Genomic DNA, 19,510 nt, shown 5'->3' with positions numbered 1-19,510 from the left:
CCCCAGGCAGCTAAAAGGGCCTAAAAATAGATATAAAAAATACAAGTAAAAAGTTTACTTACCCTTTTAGGTGTAAGCTCTCACCACAATAATGGAGGGATTAATGTTCCCTGCTCCTAGCAATGGGGAATCTCCAGCACCTACCTCCACCTGCAGAGCCGCACAACACATATATGGCTGCTCTGTGCGCACAGGACCTGGGATGAGGTCACAGGAGGGGAGGAGTCAGGGTCACATGATCAGGGGCCTCAGTGTATTCAGGACTCTGCTGTGCTGGGTGTCATGGTGCTGGATGAGGGGAAGTTTCTGTGTGGGGTCAGGAGGGGTTTACGGGGGGGGATGTAGCAGAGCCGTGTGTGTACGAGGTGTACGGAGCGGAGCCGTGTGTGTACGAGGTGTACGGAGCGGAGCCGTGTGTGTACGAGGTGTACGGAGCGGAGCCGTGTGTGTACGAGGTGTACGGAGCGGAGCCGTGTGTGTACGAGGTGTACGGAGCGGAGCCGTGTGTGTACGAGGTGTACGGAGCGGAGCCGTGTGTGTACGAGGTGTACGGAGCGGAGCCGCGTGTGTACGAGGTGTACGGAGTGGAGCCGCGTGTGTACGAGGTGTACGGAGCAGAGCCGCGTGTGTACGAGGTGTACGGAGCGGAGCCGCGTGTATACGAGGTGTACAGAGCGGAGCCACGTGTATACGAGGTGTACAGAGCGGAGCCACGTGTATACGAGGTGTACGGAGCGGAGCCGCGTGTGTACGAGGTGTACGGAGCAGAGCCGCGTGTGTACGAGGTGTACGGAGCGGAGCCATGTGTGTAGGACATGTACATAGTGGAGCCTTGGGTGTAAGATGTGTATGGAGCAGAGCAATGGGTGTACAATAATCTTTATATAGCGCTAACATATTCCGCAGCGCTTTACAGTTTGCACACATCATCATCACTGTCCCCAATGGGGCTCACAATCTAAATTCCCTATCAGTATGTCTTTAGAATGTGGGAGGAAACCCACACAAACACGGTGAGAACATACAAACTCCTTGCAGATGTTGTCCTTGGTGGGATTCGAACCCAGGACTCCAGCGCTGCAAGGCTGCAATGCTTACCACTGAGCCACCGTGCTGCCCTACAGAGCGGAGGCGTTCATGTACGACGTGTACAGAGCAGAACCGTGTGTGCACGAGGTGTACAGAGTGAAGCCGTGGGTGTATGACGTGTTCAGAGCGGAGCCGTGTGTGTATGGAGTGGAGCCGTGTGTACGGAGCGGAGTCTTGTGTGTAGGACGTGTATGGAGCAGAGCAGTGGGTGTACGATGTGTACAGAGCGGAGGCGTCGATGTACGACATGTACAGAGCAGAACTGTGTGTGTACAAGGTGTACAAAGTGAAGCCGTGGGTGTATGACGTGTATGGGTCGCCCTCCCAGGGCCGTGGGGTACTCGGTACCGGGCCGGTGTCAGTGGGATGTGTCACAGCAGCGGTGACCTGGTCCGTGGCCCTGGGCGCCCAAATAATGGGGAAATGTAGTTAATGGAATAGTTTGTGACGCCACCTGTGGTGCTCGGCAAGGGAGGTGTTAAGCCGACGCTGCAGACAGATCCTCTGGGACAGATGGTATGGTGCAGCAGTGATGGTATAGCCCTCCACAGGCAGGGCTGATGTCCCAGGGCAGTGTAGTTGTAATGGTTGTGGAAAGGCGCAGGCAGTGTAAAGAATGGTACCCAGATGTAGCGGTGCTGAGCAGGTTGGCGCAAGAATGAATGGAGGACACCGAGGCTTGCAGTTCCAAAGCTTTACTCACAGTCTGCGGTACACAAGGTGCCTGCCTCCGGACCGTGTCCTCCGGGTCAGAGACTCAGCCAACCTCCAGGCCAGATGGGAAGCTCGTCTCCAACATGTACCTTTCCTGAACGACTCCTCTATTGCGCCTTAAAGTGTGAAGATCTCCAGTACCGTGGTACCCTGGAGTTCCTAATGTCAGATGTTCCCAAGAACTCTACTCGTATGGCACACAGCTGTAGCCTGCTTCGGGGACTCCCTTCTCCTGAGTCCCGGCTCTCTAAATCAGTTGCTGTTGTGCCCCAAGTCTTAGATGGGAGTAGTGCATTTACAGCCAACTACTCCACCGGTGTCTGCTGCAGAACCATAAGTGTCCATACAACCTCGGGGACCGGGCCCCGGCCTTGCGCTGAGAACCTATAGGCAGGGTTCCTCTTCCAACCCACGTCTCCTCTCTGTTCTCCTACTCCTTCGTTCCGTACTGATCCTTCTCTCTCTTATGGAAACTTAGGTTGCAGTTCTACATCTTTCTCCTTCTTTTCCCTTTCCTGTGCCAGCTGGCTCAGATCACTGAGGCAGCTGCAGAACTCCTTCCTCCATCCCTTCTTCCAGGGATCCCCACTCCTGTCTGAGTGACATCTTACCCGCCTGACCTTCTGCCAGACTGAACCTGTAATCCTACACTTTCCCACTGTTTTATATATCTCGACTCCACCCACCTCCCAGCACATCCAGTGTTCCATGCAGGGAACCACCAGAGGTGCTCTGCTACTCTCTAAGCACTGAGCCGCAATGTGGTTGTGCAGAACTACCCTGGTGTGTGGGGTGTGAGTGTTGGAGCATGGAAAGGAGTTCCCACCTTACCTGGATGGTGGGGCACTACACCTTAGAAGGTGCAGTACCTCTGTGGCGCCACATGTACAGAGCGGAGCCATGTGTGTTTGACACATATGAAGTGGAGCCATGCGTGTCTGTACGATGTGTTCAGAGAGGAGCCATGTGTGCACAGAGCGGAGCCGTGGGTGTATGATGCGTACAGGTCTGAGCACTTTGTGTGTACGATGCGTAATTCGGAAAGGAGTTTCAAGGAAGAAGAAGTGGCCTTTTCAGTATCCAAACATTCCATCTGCAATACGCTCAGTGCCACATACAGAAGAAGTGCTGATTCCATAAGCGCCAGAAACATTTTCAGTCTAGTCAAGAGAGGAAGAAGTGGGCACTTGGACTCATGAAGAATCTTCCCCTCATGACCCAGACTTTCTGTCAGCGACCTCAACTCAACACAAATTATAACACAAAGGGAACTGAATTATCTTGTTAGAGATTTTGATCTGTCCAAGAGTAGAGATGAGTGACATCGTCAGCTCCCTCCTTATTCGGCAAGCTATAGTGTTTACCGAAGAAGCTGTATTGGGAACCCGGATAACTGGAGCGCTCCCGATAATCAGCTATTTGGCGCCACAGCTGCATGTGTCATGGCTGTGTGACAGCCACAACAAATAGGCTCTCCATGCATGTGTTGTGACTGTCACACAGTCGCGACACATGCAGCTGTGGCGCCGAACAGCTGATTATCAGGAGCGCTCCAGGTATCCAGGTTCCCAATGCAGCTTCTTCAGTAAGCACTATTGCTTGCTAAATAAGGAAGGAGCCGATGATGTGCGCTCATCTCCATCCTAGAGTAAGGCTGAGCTCTTAGGTTCCAGGCTACAGCAGTGGAAGCTCATAGCGGGAGCCTTACTTGGTCTCCAGGGTAGATACACAAAGTACTGCTGCTTTCTGTGTGAGTTGAATAGTTGAGCAAGAGAATATCACTACAATAAAAGACTGGCCTCTCCGACATTCTCTCCAGCTAGGAAGTAAAAATGTTCTGCATCCAGCTCTTCATGACCCACATAAGATTTTGTTGCCACCATTGCATATCAAGTTGGGCCTAATGAAGAACTTTGTAAAGACAATGGCTAAAAATCCAAAAGCATTCAAGTATCTCATTGACAAAATTTCCAAGGATTAGTGAAGCAATGATAAAGGAAGGAATCTTTATTGAACCTCAGATTCCTAAGCTTCATCAACATGAGGAGTTTGTCAGTTGTGCTGCATAGCAAGAAAAAGGCTCCATGAGTAACACTCACATTAGTGGTAACTAATTTTTTGTTAAACTCGACAGCAGCTCCTCAAAACATATAAGGGTCTTGGCTGTATATTCTTAAGGATTCATTTCTTACATTCGCATCTACACTTTTTCCACCAAACTGCAGAGCAGTAAACAATGGGCACGATGACAGATTTCACCAAGATATTGCAACTATGGAGAGAAGATATCAAGGAATATGTAATCCATCAATGCTTGCAGATCTTGGACAATTGTAAGAGATGATCTGATGCAGGACAACAAGAAACAACAAAAATGAGTTGTCACTGAATAAGTACAACATCTTGTAATGCAATTACTGTAACTGTTTATAATTCAAAGACCAAAAGCAATGAACTTGAATAAAAGTTGGTGTGCATGCAGTGTGAAACACCTTTTTATAATTCGCAATAGTGTTTAGACATGTTTGTTATGTTTTTTAAATAAAATAATTTTTATTGAAAAACTTCAAATACATATTTTCCCCCTTCTTCCATGACAGCACCACCTGAGAGAGGGTATCCACATATCAAGGACAGAAAACCTACTGAATAAAACGGCAGTATCTCTCCTCCACATCAGCTTGTTTTCCTGTTCTTGAGGGTACCTAAAAGTGTAAGGACAGTATGGAAGTTTTAACTCACCAGGTCTGTCTGGTGTCCACAGGATGCTGGAAGATCTGAGACGCCACCGCTGGCCAGGAGGTTGGTGGTGTGCGATTTTGTGCAGGTGGAGACCACTTTGCCAAAAAGTCTCTGGCCGATACACTGTCCCAGGTCTACGCATGCTGGGGCACGCTTGTTGATGTGCCCCATGTTGAGTTCGCTGAAAATATGGCTACCCAAGTCTGCGTTTGCATGCTTATGAGGTATCCGGAGTGCCTTATAACGAAGCGCACCGGAAAGCAATGCAGCAGTAAAACACCGGGTTTGCGCATGTGCAGGACTCGCCTGAGTGCTCCCTGCACACAGCTCACCGGAGTGAGCGATCTTCCTGAAAGTTCACCATGTTAAGTAGGTATTTTCTCTCTATACTTTCTTGTAGGAAAGGTGTTGTGAGTTCATTTTCCCCTTCGTCACTGGGGTCTGGTGAACTCCCTATTCTGGTGAAGGAAGGTAGTAAGCCTGATTATCAGGCACCTGAGTCTAATGAGGATGACTAGCTGAGTGGAGTCACAGACTGGATATAAGGCTGCCGACGCCCTTCTGCCCTGCGGGTGATTTCTCTGTGGACTCCTAGGACACCAGTCTGATTCCTGCTCCCTAAAGCAAAGTTTTCTGTTTTGGCTGTTAGCCTTTTTGTTTTCCTTGCTTTTCAGTATTCTGCCATTCCCTGCTGGGGTGAGCTGAATCTCCTTTTGCCTGTAGCTCTGTCTTCAGTATATTCCTGAGTGCTGACATAGCTTTTTGAAGCCTAGCATCTTCAGGGCCTTTTTCACTGTCAGTTTGTTGGCTCTTATTTTCATAGGGTTTTTCATGGATTGCAGACAGCAGCCTTCCTGTCCTTTTCTATCAAGTTAGTTTGGGCCCCTCTTTGCTCAGTCTATCTTTCTGTGTTAGTATTTTCATCTTGCTTCACCGTCATTATATGTTGGGGGCTGCCTATTGCTTTGGGGTCTGCTCTGGGGCAGTTTAGATTTCCCCTTTCTTTCTTTAGGCCTATTTAATTCTCCGGCTGTGATCGAGGGGTCTAAGGCATCGTAGGAACCCCCCACGGCTACTGCTTGTTGTGTTGATAGGTTCAGGGGTCTGCAATCCGATAGCTGCCAACTTCTCTGGTTTTCTGGACTTAGCTAGCATTTCTGTTTTTGCCTCCTACGGTGACTCAATCATAACAGAAAGGCCTAGAAAGTGTAGTGCCAAGCAAAAAAATAAAGAATGTATGCTGTGAAGGGATATCTTACCAAGCACGTATATGAAAACACTCTGTCCAGATTGTATTCACAAGACTAACTCTGAAGGAACCCCCAATTTTGCCATGGCTTTAAAATCCATCATAAGGACTGAAGTTAAAGACTATTATTATTATTATAGAGACGAATCAAACTTGTCTTCCTCCTCCTCATCCTCTGATAGTGATACAGGGGTTAGGCCGTGTTTTCCTATCAAAGAAACAGATAAGTTGGTGAAAACCATTAGAACCACTATGAGTATATCAGATACTAAACACCTCAGAACAGTCCAGGACATTATGTTCGGGGTTTGGAACACATTTCATGTTAATCCAAGTATCCAAGTCATCCAAGAGATCTACCTTGCTTTGAAAATCTGGACATTCTTAAGGATCCTCTTGATAAAAAGCATATGATTTTCTGAAGCAGACATGGGAGTCTTTGGCAGGGGCATTAAAGCCAGCAGTTGCTGCAACCCGCATGTCCAGAAAAATGAAGGTTTGGTTGCAGAAGTTAGTTGATCAGATTAAGAACAACGTTCTTAGGGATAAGATTCTATCTAACTTCCCGTTAATGCAAGGAGCAATTGGTTTTCTTGCGGATGCCTCGGCAGACTCAATAAAGTTGGTTGCCAGGTAGGTAGGCCTATCAAATGCCTCCCATAGAGCACTATGGCTCAAGAGCTGGCCAGAGGGATGTTCAGCCCAGGGTCGAGCTATGCTCGATTCCATATGAAGGAGAGTTTCTCTTTGGACAAGCACTAGATGATATACTGGACAAAGCGGGAGATAAGAAGAAAGGATTTCCCAGTGTATCTGTGCTGCAATATGGGAAGTCCTTTTGTAAAAGAAGGTATAGTCGGAACAAACCCCCTAGTGACCAGCGGAGATGAAAAGATAGGAAACCAAAAAGTGAAGGTTTCATGTTTGGTGGCCCTTCCTCAGAGCCAAGGAAGCCTTCCAAGTGACTGGTTTTCTCAGGTAGGAGGAAGGTTGTCCCACTTCCTACCTACCTGGGAAAGGATTTCATCCAGCGCCTGGATTCTTGAGTTAATAAGTTCAGGGCTAAAACTGGAATTCAAGTCTCTTCCCTGGCACACCTTCAGAATGTCAGTTCCAAGGGGTTCCAGTGAATAGTTAGCTCTGGAAACAGAGGTTTTGAACCTGGTACAGAAACAAGTCCTGGTGGAGGTACCAGTGAAGGAGCAAGGGGAGCAAGGGGCAGAAACTTATGAAGAACTTGCAGTCTTCATTGGCCCCTATCTCCTCCCTCATGTCCTGATTCTGCATTGAAGCATTACAATGAAACTTCAAAGTGCCCTGGATGAATTTGCACCCCCTATAAATAGAACACCGCAACACAGACGGCGACAACCCTGGCACACCCTGCAAACATGTTTCCTGCAGCGTTGCTCCAGGTGCGCCAAACATCTGTGGAGAAAATCCAATCTACACGAAGATTTCATCCATTATAAGTTTATGCTTAGAACATACAACACTGCCCTTCACCTCTCCAAACAAACCTATTTGAACACTCTCATCACCTCACTGTCCAATAACCCTAAACGTCTCTTTGACACTTTTCATTCTCTACTCAACCACCCAAGAGTACAGGCCCCAACCACGGAGCTTCGAGCTGACGATCTGGCCAATTACTTCAAAGAAAAAATTGACCAGATTCGACAGGAAATTATCTCCCAATCACCTCATACCATGCGCTGTCCTCCCTACCCCACTGCATCTAGCTCACTCTCTGATTTTGAACCAGTCACAGAAGTATAAGCAGGCTCCTTGCATCTTCTCGCCCAACCACTTGCACCAGTGACCCATTTCCGTCACATCTCCTCCAGTCCCTTTCCCCTGCTGTCACCCCTCACCTAACTAAAATATTTAACCTCTCTCTCTCTTCTGGTATCTTTCCCTCCTCATTTAAGCATGCCATCATACATCCACTACTTGAAAAACCATCCCTCGACCAAAACTGTGCCGCTAACTATAGACCTGTCTCTAATCTTCCCTTCATCTCTAAACTCCTGGAACGCCTGGTCCACGCCCGTCTTATCCGCTATCTCCTTGATAACTCTCTTCTCGACCCTCTCCAATCCGATTTCCGCTCTTTAGACTCTACTGAAACGGCCCTCACTAAAGTCTCTAATGATCTACCAACAGCTAAATCAAATGGTCATTACTCCATGCTAATTCTCTTGGATCTCTCTGCAGCATTCAACACTGTGGATCATCAGCTCCTCCTCACTATGCTCCGTTCCATTGGCCTCAAGGACACCGTTCTCTCCTGGTTCTTCTCCTATCTCTCTGACCGCTCCTTCACTGTATCTTTTGCTGGTTCCTCCTTCTCTCATCTTCCCCTTACTGTTGGGGTTCCTCAAGGATCGGTTCTAGGCCCCTTCCTTTTCTCTTTGTACACTGCCCCTATTGGTCAAATAATCAGTAGATTTGGATTCCAGTACCATCTCTATGATGATGACACCCAATTATATGCTTCTTCTCCTGACATCATGCCAGCCTTTCTAGAAAACAGCGGCGATTGTCTAAATGCTGTGTCTAACATCATGTCCTCACTATATCTGAAACTGAACCTGTCAAAGACTGAACTCCTTGTGTTTCCTCCCTCTACTAATGTACCTATACCCGACATTGCCATTTCTGTGTGTGATTCCACTATTACTCCCCAGCAACATGCCCGCTGTCTTGGGGTCATACTTGACTCTGAGCTTTCATTCACCCCGCACATCTTATCACTGGCTCGCTCTTGTTATCTGCACCTCAAAAACATTTCTAGAATTCGACCTTTTCTTACTTTCGACTCCGCAAAAATTCTTACTGTTTCTCTTATTCATTCTCGTCTGGACTATTGTAACTCTCTTCTAATTGGTCTCCCTTTTACCAAACTCTCCCCCCTCCAATCTGTGTTGAATGCTGCAGCCAGGATCATATTCCTCGCCAATCATTACACCGATGCCACTACCTTGTGCCAGTCACTACACTGGCTACCCATCCACTCCAGAATCCAGTACAAACTTATTACCCTCACCCACAAAGCACTCCACGGCTCAGCACCACCCTACATCTCCGCTCTCGTCTCAGTCTACCATCCTACCCGTGCCCTCCGTTCTGCTGATGAATTGAGGTTAGCATCCTCAATAATTAGAACCTCCCACTCCCGTCTCCAAGACTTTACACGTGCTGCGCCAATTCTTTGGAATGCACTTCCCAGGTCAATATGATTAGTCCCAAATCCTGACAATTTTAAGCGTGCCCTAAAAACGCATTTATTCAGACTGGCCTACCGCCTCAACACATTAATCTAACTATCCCTGTGTGGCACAGTCAAAAGTTTTACCATAATCAGGTTCCCCGCATCATGTTCCCACATGCTTTATGCATCTATTAGCCCCTTGTGTCTGTACTGCTACACACTTAACATTATGGCTGGTCCGAACAATAAAGGCAACTGTTACCACCCACCTTTCGTGTCTTTTTTTCCCTCATAAATTGTAAGCTTGCGAGCAGGGCCCTCATTCCTCTTGGTATCTAATATGATCTATGTGATTATTGTTATGCTGTAATGTCTATCGTCTGTACAAATCCCTTCTGAAATGTAAAGTGCTGCGGAATATGTCGGCGCTATAAATAAAATTATTTATTATTATTACTCTGCTTAGGGGCAGAAAACCAGTAACAACTAGAATATATGGTAGAACCTGGGCAAAATGCTTGGCTAGTTTGGGGCTATGGAGACACAGGAGGCTCCATCAGCGAATGACGGCACATCGCAAACGCGTGCCACTTTACGGCATGCGTCACGATGCACCCGACAATGGGGCTCAATAGCGGCGTTATACTGCGGTGTAGCGCAGTCCGTCAACGGACTGCCTATAACGCAGTGTGACCCCGGCCTAATCAATTTCACTCTTTCAGGTTTGTTATAGTGCCCCTGATGAAGCTGCAATAGTGAAACCGATTTAATTTTCGCTTTGAAAGATCCTGGCATTATGTATGGCTTCAGGGCACAATATTTCAAATTTGGTATGAATGTTCTTTTATTTCTTTTGTTTCATTGATCGCTGGTTCACTAGAACTAAAATAAGAGTGGCTGGTTATTAGCTCCTTTACCCCCAAGGGTGGTTTGCACGTTCATGACCGGGCCAATTTTTACAATTCTGACCACTGTCCGTTTATGAGGTAATAACTCTGGAACGCTTCATGGTCCCCCGTGATTCTGACATTGACATTGTTTTCTCGTGACATATTGTACTTCATGTTAGTGGTAAAATTTCATTGATATAACTTGCATTTATTTGTGAAAAAAAGGGAAATTTGGCGAAAATTTTGAAAATTTCGCAATTTCCAACTTTGAATTTTTATGCCCTTAAATCACAGAGATATGGCACACAAAAAAACTTAATAAATAACATTTCCCACATGTTTACTTTACATCAGCACAGTTTTGGAACCAATTTTTTTTTTGTTAGGAAGTTATAAGGATTAAAAGTTGACCAGCGATTTCTCATTTTTGCAACACCATTTTATTTTTACGGATCACATCACATTTGAAGTCACTTTGAGGGGTCTATATGATAGAAAATACCCAAAAGTGACACCATTCTAAAAATTGCACCCCTCAAGGTGCTCAAAACCACATTCAAGAAGTTTATTAACCCTTCAGGTGCGTCACAGGAATTTTTTGAATGTTTAAAAAAAAAAAAATGAACAATTAACTTTTTTCTTTACAAAAAAATTATTTCAGGTAAAAGTTTTTTATTTTGCCAACAGGAGAAGTTGGACACAAAAGTTATTGAGCAATTTGTCCTGATTACACTGATACCTGATATGTGGGGGGGGGGGGACCACTGTTTCGGCGCATGGCAGAGCTCAGAAGGAAGGAGCGCCATTTGACTTTTTCAGCGCAAAATTGGCTGGAATTCAGATCGGACGCCATGTCACGTTTGGAGAGCCCCTGATGTACCTAAACAGTGGAAACCCCCCACAAATGACCCCATTTTGGAAACTAGACCCCCCCAAGGAACTTATCTAGATATGTGGTGAGAACTTTGAACCCACAAGGGCTTCACAGTTTATATCGTACAGCCGTACAATTAAAAAATCATTTTTTCCACAAAAATGATCTTTTCACCCCCAATTTTTATTTTCCCCAAGGGTAACAGGACCCCAAAAGTTATTGTGCAATTTGTCCTGAGTACGCTGATATCCCATATGTGGGGGTAAATGACTATTTGGGGGCATGGCAGAGCTCGGAAGGGAAGCAGCGCCATTTGACTTTTTTGGCTGGAATTGAGATCGGACGCCATATTGCGTTTGGAAAACCCCTGATGTACCAAAACAGTGGAAACCCCCACAAGTGATCCCATTTTGGAAACTACACCTCCCAAGGAACTTATCTAGATGTGTGGTGAGCACTTTGAACCCCCCAGTGCTTCACAGAAGTTTATAACGCCCTGGTGTGAAAATAAAAAAAATCATATTTTATCCACAAACATGTTATTTTCTTCCCCAATTTTTTTATTTTCCGAAGGGTAACAGGAGAAATTGGACCCCAAAAGATGTTTTGCAATTTTCCCTGAGTAGGCGGATACTCCATATGTGGGGTAAACCACTGGGCACATGGCAGAGCTTGGAAGGGAAGGAGAGCCATTTGACTTTTTCAACGCAGAATTGGCTGGAATTGAGATCAGATGCCGTGTTGCGTTTGGAGAGCACCTGATGTGCCTAAACAGTGAAACCCCCCAATTCTAACTCCAACCCTAACCCCAACACACCCCTAACCCTAATCTCAGCCCTAATGGGAAAATGGAAATATTCATTTTTTTCTAATTTTATTATTTTTCCCTAACTAAGGGGGTGATAACCGGGGGTTTGATTTACTATTTATGGTGGGTTTTTATGTTTGGCAGCTGTCATATGCTAAAAGACGCTTTTTACTGTAAAAAATAGTTTTTACATCACCACACTTTGAGAGCTATAATTGTTCCATATTTTGACCCACCATGTCATTGTTTTTTGCGGGACGAGTTGACGTTTTTATTGGTACCATTTTCGGGCACGTGACAATTTTTGATCGCTTTTTATTCCGATTTTTGGGACGCTGAATGAGCAAAAACCAGCTTTTCATGAATTTCTTTTGGGGGGTGCGTTTACACCGTTCCGCGTGTGGTAAAATTGATAAGGCGGTTTTATTCTTCAGGTCAGTACGATTACAGCGATACCTCATTTACTTTTTTTATGTTTTGGCGGTTTTATGCAATGAAAACAATTTTATATAAAAAATAAATTATTTTTGCATCGCTTTATTCTGTGAGCTATAGCATTTTTATTTTTTCGCTGATGATGCTGTGTGGCTGCTCGTTTTTTGCAGGACAAGATGACGTTTTCAGCGGTACCATGTTTATTTACATCCGTCTTTTTGATCGTGCGTTATTGCACTTTTTGCTCGGCGGTATGATAATAAAGCATTGTTTTTTGCTTTGTTTTTTATTTTTATTTTTTAAGGGGTTCGCTAAAGGGGTTAACTAATGGGACAGTTTTATAGGGCGGGTCGTTACAGACGTGACGATACTAAATATGTGTACTTTTATTAATTTTTTTTTTTATTTGCAAAAAATGAATTTATTAGGGAATATTTTTTAAATTTATTTAGCGATTTTTTTATAAATTATTTTTACACTTTTTTTTTTACTTTATTACATTGTCCGAGGGGGGACATCACTGTAATGTGTCAGATCACTGATCTGACATCACACAGCGCTGTGACAGATCAGCGATCTGACAGGCGCTGCACAAGGCTTCCTCATGCCTGCGCTCTGCACAAGGTCCCTGCAGGCCCCCGTGGCCATAATGGATCCGGGGACCTGCAGGGAAGGAGGCCCACAGAGCAGCGCAGCACATCACGCTGCGCTGGGGGTCTCAGGGAAGCACGGAGGGAGCCCTCCCTCCCTGCCGATGCTTTCCTAATCCCCCGATACACTGCGATCATGTGTACCATATCATTGATCTCCCAGGATATGATTTTTTCTGGATAGGAATATTAATGTTTGTTTTGGATGGTGATTAAATGAACTGCTATTGGGTCGCCCTCGCACACCCAGGGCAGCGGAGTACTCGGTACCGGGCCGGTGTCAAGGTGGGAATGTGTCACAGCAGCAGTGACCCGGTCCGTGGCCCTGGGCGCCCAATATCAATGGCGGTGATGTTAATGGTGTTAAAGTTTATTAGAATAGTTCGTGACGCCACCCGTGGTGTTTGGCAAGTAAGGTGTTGAGCCAACGCTGCATGCAGATCCGCTGGGACTGATGGTGTGGTGCAGCAAAGATGGTGTAGCTCCCCACAGGTGGAGCTGTAGTCCCAGGGCAGTGTAGGTGCAATAGATGAGGACAGGCGCAGGATGGTATGGATGCTGGTACTCAGGTGTAACGGTGCGGGAATAACTGGAAAACACCAGAGTATGCGGTTCCAAAGCTTTATTCACTGTTTGCAGTTCACACACCTGCCTGCCTCCGTACTGTGTTCTCCAGGTCAGGGCTCCAGCCAACCTCCAGGCAGGATAGGATTCTCCCTTCCACACTCCGCCAACATGTACCTTACTGAACGACTCCTCCAATGCGCCTTTAGGTGCGAAGCACTCCAGTACTTAGTTACCCTGGAATGCTTCTCTCTAGGTGTTCCTAGTCTTTACTTGTATGACAGACAGCTGTAGCCTGCTTCGGGGACTCCACTCTGCGTCCCGGCTCTCTATTAAGTTGCTGTTGTGTCCCAAGTCTATGATGGGAGCAAGGCGTTAGCGGCTCACTACTCCTCCGGTGTCTGTTGCCGGACATAAAGATCCAATCAACCTCGGGGACCGGGCCCCGGCCTTTGCGCTCTGGACTGGAAGGGTTCTCTCTCTTTCTCAACCTGCTTCCCACCGTCCTTCTATTCTATCTCTCTCTTATGGAATCTGTAGTCTCCAGTCTACGTCTCTTTCTCCTTCTCTTCCTTAGGGAGCTCGTTCCACTAAGACCAGTCCTCAGCCTCTCCTGACTGACTGTCTTCCTCCACCTTGAGCTCCTCTCAGGCTGACCTGCTGTCAGCCTGTTCTCTCTCTCTACCAGACCCTCGTCTGACTGACCGACCTGAAATCCTACACCTTCCCTCTCTTTTGTATCATCTTACTCCACCCGCCTCCCAGCACATCTCGTGTTACGAAGCAGGGTTCCACGAGGGGTGCTCTGCTAACCCCCAGCCTGAAGCTGTTAGGTGGCCCCACTGAACTATCCTTTGTGTGGAATGCAGGTTTGGAGCGTGGTCAGGAGTTCCCACCTTACCTGGAAGGTGGAGCACTACACCTTAGGAGAAGGTGCAGTACCTCTGTGGCGACTGAAGCCTCAGGGGCGCCACACTATTCTTAGTATATTATTAATTATACGTAGGTACAGGTTTATATGAAATAACACTTTGGATATGCGTATGGATTAGAACCTCCATTGTTATTGTCTGCTGGGTTTTTTCCCCTTTTGGAGTATGTTATCAGGAAACAATGAATATGTAGCCAATTTTAAATGTCTTTATTGTGTTTAATAAAGTTACATGTTTTTAATATAATTGTGGTTCGCTTCATTTTGGAGAAGAAGGAGTAATATTCTTTTTTCCACAAGTGTGGATCTTTACTATTGATGCTGCCTATGTAGCATCAATAGTAAAAGATAGAATGTAAAAACGAATTAAAAAAAATAAAAAAAGGTTATTCTCACCTTCCGACGGCCCCCGGACTCTTTCCCTCCTCTCCACGCTCCCGGCATCTTCCGTTCCCAGTAATGCTTAGTGCGAAGGACTGGAGATGACGTCACTCTCGCGAGAGCGCGACGTCATCCGCGGTCTTTAGCGCAAAGCATTACTGGGACCGGAAGATGCCAGGCGCATGGTGAGAGGAAAGAAAGAGTCCAGGGGCCGTCGGAAGGTGAGTAGATCACTAGTAGTAGATCACATAGCCAGCCAATGTGATTGGACACTGGGTGCATGTGCAGATCGCCATGCTCCCCTCAATCCATCCCCAGCCATCAGACCACTACTGCTCATATAAGGGAGCGAGGACGTGTTGCCAAGCCTCGACGACATGCGCAAAACTGCGCTGAGCCCACATCCTTACCCGCACTTGATTACTGATTCAATCAGCCATCAAGTGCCTCTAACAGCCGTGCCTGCGTGCATCTGAGATCCACCCGCAGCTGTTAACAAGTTAAATACCGCTGTCAATTACTGACAACAGCATTTAACACGCGCCGGCAGAAGACTGTCATAAATCCCACCCATCGGTGCCTGTCATTTGATTACGGGGTGCTGATGGGTTATCATGACAACTGGGCGCCTGCAGAAGATCCCTGTTCATGTCATCATAATCCTCCAGTGAACACCGATTCGTGATCGGTGTTGATAGGACATAGTGATTTTTGTTATACTTTTTCTGAAACCCTGCAATGTGTAGCACAGGCGATCAGACGATCGCTGCTTCAAGTCTCCTAAGGGGACTAATAAATAAAGTAAAAAAAGTTTTAAAAAATATAAAAAAAACCTAAAAAAGTTCAAATCACCCTCTTGCCCCATTAAAAAGAAAAACAAAAAATGCACATATTTGGTACTACTGCGTTCAGAAATGTCCGTTCAAAATTTGAAAGTAAATTAATCCGATTGGTAAATGGCGAAACGGGAAGAAAAATTAAGACCCCAAAATTATGTTTTTTGGTCGCCACAACTTTGAAATAAATTACAATAACGTGCAATCAAAACATCATATCTACCCCAAAATTGTATCAATAAAAAAATAGCTCGAGGTGCAAAAAATAAGCCTTCACACAGCACTAGGTCCTGAAAAATGAGAACGTTATGGGTCTCGGAAAATGACAACAAATGCAAAACTTTTTTTTCCATACAAAAAAGGCAGAATTTTTTTTTTACCTCTTAAATAAAAAATAAACTACCGTATACATGTTTGGCATCTATTTACACATACTGACCCGGGGAATCATATTACCCGGTCAGTATTACCATAAAGTGAGCATGGTAAATAAAAAAACAACAACAAAAAATTGTGGAATTGCACCTTTTTTGGCAATTTGACTGCACTTGGAATTTTTTTTTCTGTTTTCCAATACACTGTATGGTAAAATCAATGGTGTCATTCAAAAGTATAACTCATCCAAAAAACAAACCCTCATACAGCCAGACTGACAGAAAAATAACAAAGTAATGACTCTTGGAAGAAGGGGAGGCAAAAAAAAGAAAAAAAAAAATTGGTCGGGAGTGAAGGGGTTAAATGAATAGAAAATGTAGTCTAAAAAATATGCATTTCGGGGCTCAAAGTCTCCCTTTTCAAGTATTCAGAGGCATGCAGAATGCAGCATCGAGATCAGTGTTTCCCAAACTCCAGTTCTCAGGGCCTCCAACACATCATGTGTTCAGGATTTCCCTGGTATTGCATAGGTGACGGAATTACTATCAAGGTATCAGTAGTGGTCAGGTGACGTGTGTCATAAACGGTGCTGTAATAAGAAGAAAGTGAGAGGCAACATGTTGATAGTTAAGCTGCAGAAAATACCGGCATTAAAGCCTGATGGGGGGGAATGGGGGTGTGCGAGCTGAAGAAGAGAGGAAAAAGGAAAAAAAAAAAAAAAAAAAAAAAGTTTAGAGTTGCTAGGCAACCAGTGACGTGAGCTGTGAAAGGTCTAGGACTTAAAGGGGTTGTTCCTATTCACTCTCCCCGGGTGAAGTGCTCCCGTGCTTTATTTACAGTCCCCCGAGTCCTGAGCTCGCAGTATGTGTTTACTCACTGACCCTAAGTCCAGTGCTCCCCGTATTCGTGCTCTCCAGGTCAGGTGGTCCCAATATCCTTGCGTTACTCATCATCCCCTTGTCTGGTGATCCTGGTAGCGGCACTTTTACTCAGCATCCCTGGGTCAAGTGCTCCTGCTACATGTCCTTTACTCAATGTCGCTGGGTCCAGCATGCCTAGTGTCTGCACTCGCTGTCCCCTGGTCAGGTGCTCTTGGTAGCCACACTTTTCTCACCATCCTGTGACCCTACACTCGTTGTATCCATTCTTTATTCATTTCCCTGTGTCCAGCACTTCCAATATCAATACTTTACTCATGTAACTAAGGCCATCACTCCTGGTTTACATGCTTTACTCACTGTTCCCAAGTCAGTTGCTCCTAGTATCCGTATCAGGGTCAGAGGCGTGGGTATGAGGTCCAGGAAGGCAAGATGAAAGCATAGGTCAGATGATTGGAGGTCAGGGCAGGCAGCAAGGGTTCACAAAACTGAGAGCGTAAACAGGACGGGATGATAGCGGGAGACAGAATGCTGAGAAATGCATAAACAGGTGCTAGCAGGCTAGGAACCAACATATGTGCAAGGAGTGGTGGCACGAGCTGCATAATATATGCCCTGTTGATATGGGATAGGCCTGAAAACCTAATCTGCAGGACACAGTAGGGTTAAATTCCTGCAGAGACTGGCCACAGTCCCCTAAAGCTAAATGAAAACTACATGTAGATGCAGCAGTGCTGTGGAGTGCTGCACGAAGCAAAGTCAGCAGGATGGCCTGACACAAGGAGAAGCCGCCCAGTGAGTAGGGCAGCGCTGAGGAGGCATGCGAGTTACCATCGTGACAGTATTCATGCTTTATTCACTTTCCCCTGGCCAGACATGGCTCCCAGTATCTAATATTGGCTTCAGTGCTGATAAGAAGCAAAAGTATTGAGAAAGCTACCAAAAGAAATCCTATTGGAACATTCCCCTGTATGTTGCAGACCAGCAACAATAGGGAAATGCAGAAAAAAGGAATTAAAAGTGGAACCTTTGGAAAAAAAGAAGCTTTTTTTAAAATTTCTTTATTAGGAATTAATTAGAAGTAACACTGAGCTTGGTATCACATACCGGTAACCGCAGCGCATATAGTTAATAAAGTATTTTTTTTTTTTTTTTTTTTTATAACTGTGCCTGGAGACCAGGATTTTCTGAAATAGACAACCCCATATAGACCCATCAGGCTTTATGGCTGGCGTCTACTGTAGCTAAGCTACCAACATGATGCCTCCTCCCTTCCCACCTTTATTCCAGCACCATTTATACACTGGCTGTTCTATGAAACACAGAGGTTCTCTGACCAACACTTTCTCCTGCACAAGCTCTTCTCATTTGTTTATTTTCTTCGCTTTGGACCTTATTGTCTAATGCTATCCTAATTCGTTTGCTATACCCACAGTATCCAGATGGAGAGGAAAACAGCAGAGGACAAAAGGCGAGCCCCTCTCTTTTTAACTTGTAGTATTTTTCCATTTTTTTTTTAAGAAAAAACCTTGCCCCTAAAAAATTACGAGTCTTATTGTGTCCCATTTCCAATTGTACCTGTAACGAATGGAAGCGGAGGCAGAGATGGTGAAAAATTCACATTCGTTTTTAATTTTTAAGTGGAACCTCGGGACCAGATTTCAAAGTGTAGGGTACACTGATTGAGAAAACCCCGACACTGAGTGGGATCACCATGGAAGCGGGTAGGAGCCGCCAGGCGGGGGCCCTTGCTTGTCATGACAGCAGGTACCTGGGTGTTGCTAGGTGAATCAGGAGCAGCCAGGTTCTGCAGAGAATCCATGCGGGTGGACAGGTTACGTAGATACGTCGTGATCTTATCCTGTTGATCTCTTAAATGGGTCACCTCTTGGCACAACTTCAACGTCGGAGGCCTCTGGGGTCCAGCGGATTCCATGGCCGGAGCAATCTGTAACGAATGGAAGCGGAGACAGAGATGGTGAAGTTCACATTCGTTTTTATTTTTTAAGTGGATCCTCGGGACCACGGTCCGGGGGGCTCCGAAGGGGGCGTGACTAGTGAGCCCCGGCTACCCATAGTAAAGCCCCTCAGGCAGGGCCAGAATGGAATACCCGGAGGACACAGGTGCTACCTCCAGTTAGACCCCGAACACGTGGCAGCTGTCCCAGCGGGACCAAAAGGGATAACAAAAGTTACAGTAAAGTCCGTAATGAGCTGGGTCCTGGATCTGGGTAGTTGGTAAGGAGTCGGTTCTAATGACCTTCACACAGTCCTTGGACTCGGATGGCTGTTAGCGGAACGGGATGGCTTAGGCCCAGATGGTTGCAGATATAACCAGGTAACACAGGATACTGATATGTTGTGGAGACAGAGAGCATTAGACAATGCACAGAGACTGCAGATGCAGCGCAGACAGGTTAGCATGAGAACCGGATGTAGCAATGATAGATACTCGTTGCTCCGGCGCTCTCCCTATGGAGGAGAGGCCAGAAATAGCAGCCAGTGTGCTGCCATTGGTTAATTGCACTTTTTGAATAATGCACGCTGCCCCTTTAAGAAGGCAAGAGAGCGGGCGGGCGTGCCCTAATAGCCTTAGCTACAGATCTCCTCGCAGGACGCCAGGAGGAGGAGGCAGGACAGAACGCTGAGCAGCAGCATGAGAGGTTCGAGGTGAGTGCCCAGAACGGAGAGCAACAGCAGGCCTGGACGCAGCGCCAGGACGGGGGCCAGGTGTAACTGTGGCAGACCTGGGCGCAGCGCCAGGACGGGGACTGGGTGTAACAGTACCAGTTGGATAAGAACGATCTTGGTATGTCACCTTTACCAATGCCAGTAGTTATTCCTTGGAACTCAAATGTGTCTTTTATGATGACATGACTG

The 19,510-nt window shown here is 46.1% G+C and overlaps 1 protein-coding gene across 1 annotated transcript in view; it reads right to left on the bottom strand.

Moving 5' to 3' along the window:
- LOC141051091 (gastrula zinc finger protein XlCGF66.1-like) overlaps positions 1-206 on the bottom strand; it is a 30,432-nt gene extending 30,226 nt beyond the window's left edge. Inside the window, exon 1 of the mRNA XM_073547957.1 lies at positions 63-206. The gene's annotated coding sequence lies outside the window, so the exon portion shown is untranslated. The remainder of the gene's footprint in view (positions 1-62) is intronic.
- Positions 207-19,510: the final 19,304 nt, after the last annotated feature.

The sequence above is a fragment of the Dendrobates tinctorius genome, unplaced genomic scaffold (genome assembly GCF_039654945.1).
Source record: "Dendrobates tinctorius isolate UK_male_01 unplaced genomic scaffold, ASM3965494v1 ptg000155l, whole genome shotgun sequence".
NCBI lineage: Eukaryota > Metazoa > Chordata > Amphibia > Anura > Dendrobatidae > Dendrobates > Dendrobates tinctorius.
This window is presented reverse-complemented; position numbering and strand designations above follow the sequence as displayed.